Raw genomic sequence first — 7,729 nt, 5'->3', positions numbered from 1 at the left:
TACCCCAAGCGACTTACAGCTGTAATCGCAGCAAAAGGTGGCGCTACAAAGTATTAACTTAAGGGGGCTGAATAATTTTGCACGGCCAATTTTTCAGTTTTTGATTTGTTAAAAAAGTTTGAAATATCCAATAAATGTCGTTCCACTTCATGATTGTGTCCCACTTGTTGTTGATTCTTCACAAAAAAATACAGTTTTATATCTTTATGTTTGAAGCCTGAAATGTAGCAAAAGGTCGCAAAGTTCAAGGGGGCCAAATACTTTCGCAAGGCACTGTATATCTCAAATTCCATGTATAACACTTGTATTTTCATCAACATTTATAATGAGTATTTCTGTAAATAGATGTGGCTCTCTGCACAATCACCGCATGTTTTACTACTGAACGTAACGCGCCAATGTAAAATTAGATTTTTTTTTATATAAATATGCACTTTATCGAACAAAACATACATGTATTGTGTAACATGAAGTCCTATGAGTGTCATCTGATGAAGCTCAAATGTTAGTGATTCATTTTATCTCGTGCTTTTTGTGACTCCTCTCTTTGGCTGGAAAAATGGCTGTGTTTCTCTGTGAGTTGGTGGTGACCTAACATAATCGTTTGTGGTACTTTCGCTGTAAAGCATTTTTGAAATCAGACACTGTGGCTGGATTATCGAGAATTTTATCTTTAAAATGGTGTAAAATACTTGTATGCTTGAGGAATTTTAATTGAGATTTTTGTTGTTTTGAATTTGGCGCCCTGCACTGTCACTGATTGTTGGCGAGGTGGGACGCTACACATCTCCCAGAGAGGTTAAGACAACCAAGAAACACTGACTGATTTTGCTCATTGCAGTAAAAGGTTAAAGGGGAACCAGCAATGTGCCAATTATAATCCCATTTTAAGTAGGCTAAGTAAAATATCCAAATAATCACAGAAAGTTGATACACTTCTACAACATATTGATAACTAAAGAAGTGTGGCTGTGCCCCATCAGCAGTGGGTGAATGCCAATGTTGTGCCCCTTTCTCAGTGGGTGAAAGCCATAGGTCCCAGTTCCCGTCCCAGTTCGGTAAGGATGAACCACGTTGACAACTGCAGGGGGAATGACATGACAACAGTCACTGAGTTCTGTTTTACACAATACAGTAAGATGTGTAGAAAACTGAGCAGCAGAGAAAGATGAAGACGAACTGAGTAGTAGACAGTTTGACAGGCTCTGAGAAATAGTCATTGTGGCAGTTTTATTGAAGACACCTCAACTAAGACAAATGGAGGGAGCAGAAAAGCAGGCATTGGTTCAGGCTGACATGGTGCTATGGTGAAGAGGACAACAGACATTTAGTCTGCACTTTACTGTTTCAGTCTGCACATGAAATGTCACTAATTTTGTCACAAACTTCAAGTCATAAACAAGAGGGCTTGTGTGAGTGCAATCAGGTTTTTGCCACTGGGTGGGATTCTAAGAATTACTACAGTTCCAGGACATGTGGGTTATCTTGGTCAACCACATATGTAGGTTACCCTTCCAAATGCAGCCTCTATTTCTCTCTAGCTCCTGGTTGACCTGACCCAACCAAACATTTTATAGGCCGATCTGGCATATGTCAGACATTAACTCATCAGCCATGAAAGCAGATTAGACTAATCTGATTTAGTTATGGTTCTGCTTTCAGGTTGCTTTGTTCTCCGCCTTTTTTCTCTGGCAGTATAGGTCGACTGCTCTGTTAAAATGCAGTGGATTTATATACAGTTGAATTCGGAAGGTTACATTCACCTTAGCCAACTACATTTAAACTCAGTTATTCACAATTCTTGACATTTAATCCTAGTAGAAATTCCCTGTTTTAGGTCAGTTAGGAACACCAATTTATTTTAAGAATGTGAATTGTCAAGAATAATAGTAGAGAATAATTTATTTCAGCTTTTATTTCTTTCATCACATTCCTAGTGGGTCAGATGTTTACATACACTCAATTAGTATTTGGTAGCATTGCCTAAATGATTTAACTTGGGTCAAGCGTTTTGGGTAGCCTTTCACAAGTCTCCCATAATACGTTGGGTGAGTTTTGGCCCTGTCCTCCTGACAGAGCTGGTGTAACTGAGTCAGGTTTGTAGGCCTCCTTGCTCACACACGCTTGTTCAGTTCTGCCCACAGATTTTCTATAGGCTTGAGGTCACGGCTTTCTGATGGCCTCTCCAATACCTTGACTTTGTTGTCCTTAAGTCATTTTGCTACAACTTTGGATGTATGCTTGGAGTCATTGTCCATTTGGAAGACCCATTTGCAACCAAGCTTAAACTTCCTGACTGATGTCTTGAGATATTGCTTCAATATATCCACATAATTTTCCATCCACATACTTTTCCTTCCTCATGATGCCAACTTTTTTGTGAAGTGCACCAGTCCCTCCTGGAGCAAATCACCCCCACAACATGATGCTGCCACCCACGTGCTTCACGGTTGGGATGGTGTTCTTCAGCTTGCAAGCCTCCCCCTTTTTCCTCCAAACCTAACGATGATCATTATAGCAAAACTTTTCCATTTTTGTTTCATCAGACCAGAGGACATTTCTCCAAAAAGTACAATCTTTGTCCCCATGTGCAGTTGCAAACCGTAGTCTGGCTTTTTTATGGCGGTTTTGGAGCAGTGGCTTCTTCCTTGCTGAGCGGCCTTTCAGGTTATGTTGATATAGGACTCGTTTTACTGTGGATATACAGTGGGGCAAAAAGTATTTAGTCAGCCACCAATTGTGCAAGTTCTCCCACTTAAAAAGATTAGAGAGGCCTGTAATTTATCATATGTACACTTCAACTATGACAGACAAAATGAGAAGGAAAAAAAATCCAGAAAATCACATTGTAGGATTTTAATGAATTTATTTGCAAATTATGGTGGAAAATAAGTATTTGGTCACCTACAAACAAGCAAGATTTCTGGCTCTCACAGACCTGTAACTTCTTTTTTAAGAGGCTCCTCTTGTCCTCCACTCGTTACCTGTATTAATGGCACCTGTTTGAACTTGTTATCAGTATAAAAGACACCTGTCCACAACCTCAAACAGTCACACTCCAAACTCCACTATGGCCAAGACCAAAGAGCTGTCAAAGGACACCAGAAACAAAATTGTAGACCGGCACCAGGCTGGGAAGACTGAATCTGCAATAGGTAAGCAGCTTGGTTTGAAGAAATCAACTGTGGGAGCAATTATTAGGAAATGGAAGACATACAAGACCACTGATAATCTCCCTCGATCTGGGGCTCCACGCAAGATCTCACGCCGTGGGGTCACAATGATCACAAGAACGGTGAGCAAAAATCCCAGAACCACACGGGGGGGACATAGTGAATGACCTGCAGAGAGCTGGGACCAAAGTAACAAAGCCTACCATCAGTAACACACTACGCCGCCAGGGACTCAAATCCTGCAGTGCCAGCCGTGTCCCCCTGCTTAAGCCAGTACATGTCCATGCCTGTCTGAAGTTTCCTAGAGAGCATTTGGATGATCCAGAAGAAGATTGGGAGAATGTCATATGGTCAGATGAAACCAAAATATAACTTTTTGGTAAAAACTCAACTCGTCGTGTTGAGAACAAAGAATGCTGAGTTGCATCAAAAGAACACCAAATCTACTGTGAAGCATGGGGGTGGAAACATCATGTTTTGGGGCTGTTTTTCTGCAAAGGGACCAGGACGACTGATCCGTGTAAAGGAAAGAATGAATGGGGCCATGTACCGTGAGATTTTGAGTGAAAACCTCCTTCCATCAGCAAGGGCATTGAAGATGAAACGTGGCTGGGTCTTTCAGCATGACAATGATCCCAAACACACCGCCCGGGCAACAAAGGAGTGGCTTCGTAAGAAGCATTTCAAGGTCCTGGAGTGGCCTAGCCAGTCTCCAGATCTCAACCCCATAGAAAATCTTTGGAGGGAGTTGAAAGTCCATGTTGCCCAGCAACAGCCCCAAAACGTCACTGCTCTAGAGGAGATCGGCATGGAGGAATGGGCCAAAATACCAGCAACAGTGTGTGAAAACCTTGTGAAGACTTACAGAAAACATTTGACCTCTGTCATTGCCAACAAAGGGTATATAACAAAGTATTGAGAAACTTTTGTTATTGACCAAATACTTATTTTCCACCATCTTTTGCAAATAAATTCATTAAAAATCCTGCAATGTGATTTTCTTTTCTCATTTTGTCTGTCATAGTTGAAGTGTACCTATGATGAAAATTACAGGCCTCTCATATTTTTAAGTGGGAGAACTTGCACAATTGGTGGCTGACTAAATACTTTTTTGCCCCACTGTAGATACTTTTGTACCCGTTTCCTCCAGCATCTTCACAAGGTCCTTTGCTGTTGTTCTGGAATTGATTTGCGCTTTTTGCACCAAATTACATTCATCTCTAGGAGACAACGCGCCTCCTTCCTGAGCGATATGATGGCTGCGTGGTCCCGTGGTGTTTATACTTGTTCATCTGTACAAACAATAGTACACGTGGTACCTTCAGGCATTTGGAAATTGCTCCCAAGAATGAACCAGACTTGTGGAGGTCTACAATTGTTTTCCTGAGGCTGATTTTTTTTATTGTTCCATGATGTCAAGCAAAGAGGCACTGCGTTTGAAGGTAGGCCTTGAAATACATCCACAGGTACACCTCCAATTGACTCAAATGATGTCATTTAGCCTATAAGAATCTTCTAAAGCCCATGACATAATTTTCTGGAATTTTCCAAGCTGTTTAAAGGCACAGTCAACTTAGTGTATGTAAACTTCTGACCCACTGGAATTGTGATACAGTGAATAAGTGAAATAATCTGTCTAAACAATTGTTGGAAAAATGACTTGCGTCATGCACAAAGTAGAGGTCCTAATCGACTTGCCAAAACGAGTTTATTAACAAGAAATTTGTGGAGTTGTTGAAAAACAAGTTTTAATGACTCCAACCTAAGTGTATGTAAACTTCCGACTTCAACTGTATAAACACACTGAACTAATCCCTTACTTTCTGTCTCACCCTCCCTTTCATATTCCCCCTCTCTCAGCACGAGGAGATACTGTACAGCACAATGGTAACACTGTTCTTTGTGTGAGTATAAGGCCCTTGAACCAGTGTGTAACGAGATGTCTCATTGCTCAAACGCCTAACAAAGCCTCAGTCATATCTAGAGAACAGAGAAAACAGTCTACCTCAATGTAGGTTACCAGATGGTCTCCTTAATTATCAAGGTCATTCAGCAAAAAATAGTGCCGTCTTAGTCAATGACTTCAATGGAAATCTACATTAGCTTGATAAATAGTGTTACCTGTTTAAAAACAGCTTTGTTGACAGCCTTGTCAGTCAGGACATGTTGTGGACTCATCTAAATAGGCTCTGAGGGCTGGCACCTTCCCAGCATCTTCCTCAGGATATATCTGGAGATAAACACAGAGCAGAGAGCAGCAGAAAGTGGAACGCAACCCCCTGGAACACCTGTCCCCAAAACCCTACCAAGGACGTACTGGACCATTGGCCTTGACCACTGCCAATAGATACTATGAACTGCAGTAGGCCAGAGTTACTAAATTAATCTGCAAAATCACCAAGAATCATAGGCGTTGAGGAACAGTATCTAATGGACCTGAATAACCTTTTTCTTCTAACTTATTTGACATATTTTACCTTGAACTAACCTAATTTAAATGAATAACTTGTTACGGCAGCCCCCACTAATACCAACAATAGTCAATAAAAAAATATCAAGGAATAGAGCACACAAGACAGAATTACCATCAATAACGGCTGTTAAACCTCTGCCTTTACAAGAACCCCCTCCACAGTATGAGGACACATACCCATCTGTCTCTCCCTACTCCTGTATTCACCAATCCGTCAGGGACACCAGGGAACCCCAGTCATCATGGGGACTTGCATCCTGCCAGCTGGGCTGTGGGTTTGGCCACTGTATACAGAGGGCATCCATTAGCACCATTTAAATGTCAGCAGTGGAGGTGGACAGGGGGAAATAAGAACTGTTTGTAATAAAACTAGATTGATGCACACTAGCCCTGCATCTTCACATGCTGATGCCATAGAGGGGCGGCAAGCATGAATGTCTGCCCAAAGAAAAATACATGTTGATTATTTCTATCCTATGATTACATTTTTTAAACTCCATAGTGGAACAGCAGATTGCCAAAACGGACAAGGCACGTGATGCTGTGGTGGCTCACACACACTCACTGCGCTGTTGCTGCATTCAAATGTCTCAATTATTAATGTAGGGTTAGACTAGTTGGTCCTGCGGAGCTTGTGTGTGCGTGTCTGCTTGTATTAGGTGTTTGCCTTTAAACTTCACTGAAATGGGTGTTGAAAGGGTATTTAGCTCTTATAAATCTGTCGTGCTACACGAGCGCATCATAAAACATAATTTCAAAATGCACCTCGCAATGACGATTTGTCAAACCCAGTTTGAATGATTAAACACCATACATTATGATTGTTTTAATGTTCTCCTGCGCATGATGTATATGGGACAACAATTGTATGTCTGAGGCTACGGTCTTGGAAGCTAATCACATATTAAAATGTAGAAGGAAATGTCATGTTATTAAACGAATATCAGAAAATCGGTCAATGGTCTCCCACCTTTTGCAATGATGTAAATTTGACCGCCGATCCACAATGCACCAGTCTCGCAGCATCTGTGTCAGTCAGTAAGGGTGCGATGAAGCGCTCGAGCTCTCCAATTCTCTTCGGGTAGGATGAGAGATGTGTAAAAGTATCACTCATATAGTGTAGATATTCTTAATTAAAAGCGAATCCTTACCAAATGTTTTGTGAAGCACAGTGCACAAAAACCTATTCCAACTTACCCATGCGTCGATCTCCTCTAAAATGAGGACGTGCAGTGGAGTGCGTCACGTTGCTTTGGGCAGAGGTCTGGTAAATGGCGAGCAGCTGCCTCTGATTGGCGGTTAAAAGAGAGTAAATAAAAAGACTGGACAAAGGAGTGTTTGGATGGCATGAGGAATTACTAGTATGCAGATGTCTGTATTTTGTATGCAAGCGCGTGTAGGCTACGGACTCCAGCTGCCATAAATTGTTACTGCAAACTCGTGACAGAATGCCCGTAGGTCTCCTCCACCATCTGCGTCCCCTCTGTAATCGAAACGTGTCTATGCGCTGTCCCAACCTTTTCAAATGGGCTACAACATCAACAATCTCTGCGGTGAGATAGAATATAATGAAGCATACTGTAAATATGGGTTCTATCCTATGCCACAATGTAATCCGTGTCCAGTTTGGTTTAAAAAAAGAAATAAATTATCACATGAATAGCCTTGTCTGCACAACATTGAGAAATTAAATGTAAACACACTCCTGTCTGTGACCACCTATAACCTAATCTCAATAAGAACTTAATCTCATACAGAAAACAATTATACACACACACACACACACACACTACCAGTCAAAAGTTTGGTCCCGTCTACTAATTCCAATTTTCTCCATTGTAGAATAATTGTGAAGACATCAACTATGAAATAACACATATGGAATCATGTAGGTACCAAATAAAGTGTTTTGGAAGAATCTGAAGAATCTTATATTTGAGATTCTTCAAAATTGCCTTGATGACAGCTTTGCACACTCTTGGCATTCTCTCAACCAGCTTCATGAGGTAGTCACCTGGAATGCATTTCAATTAACAGGTGTGCCTTGTTAGAAGTTAATTTGTGGAGATTCTTTCCTTCTTAA

The 7,729-nt window shown here is 41.2% G+C and overlaps 1 long non-coding RNA gene across 1 annotated transcript; it reads right to left on the bottom strand.

Annotated features, from left to right (window-relative positions):
• Nucleotides 1-679: 679 nt before the first annotated feature.
• Nucleotides 680-7,199, bottom strand: LOC110525677. Its single transcript, XR_002473808.2, has 4 exons — nt 6,844-7,199; nt 6,617-6,721; nt 5,295-5,930; nt 680-1,081 (listed from the first exon to the last, which is right to left on the bottom strand). It is a non-coding gene; the product is annotated as an uncharacterized LOC110525677 (long non-coding RNA).
• Nucleotides 7,200-7,729: the final 530 nt, after the last annotated feature.

The sequence above is a fragment of the Oncorhynchus mykiss genome, chromosome 6, assembly GCF_013265735.2.
Source record: "Oncorhynchus mykiss isolate Arlee chromosome 6, USDA_OmykA_1.1, whole genome shotgun sequence".
Classification (NCBI taxonomy): domain Eukaryota; kingdom Metazoa; phylum Chordata; class Actinopteri; order Salmoniformes; family Salmonidae; genus Oncorhynchus; species Oncorhynchus mykiss.
This window is presented reverse-complemented; position numbering and strand designations above follow the sequence as displayed.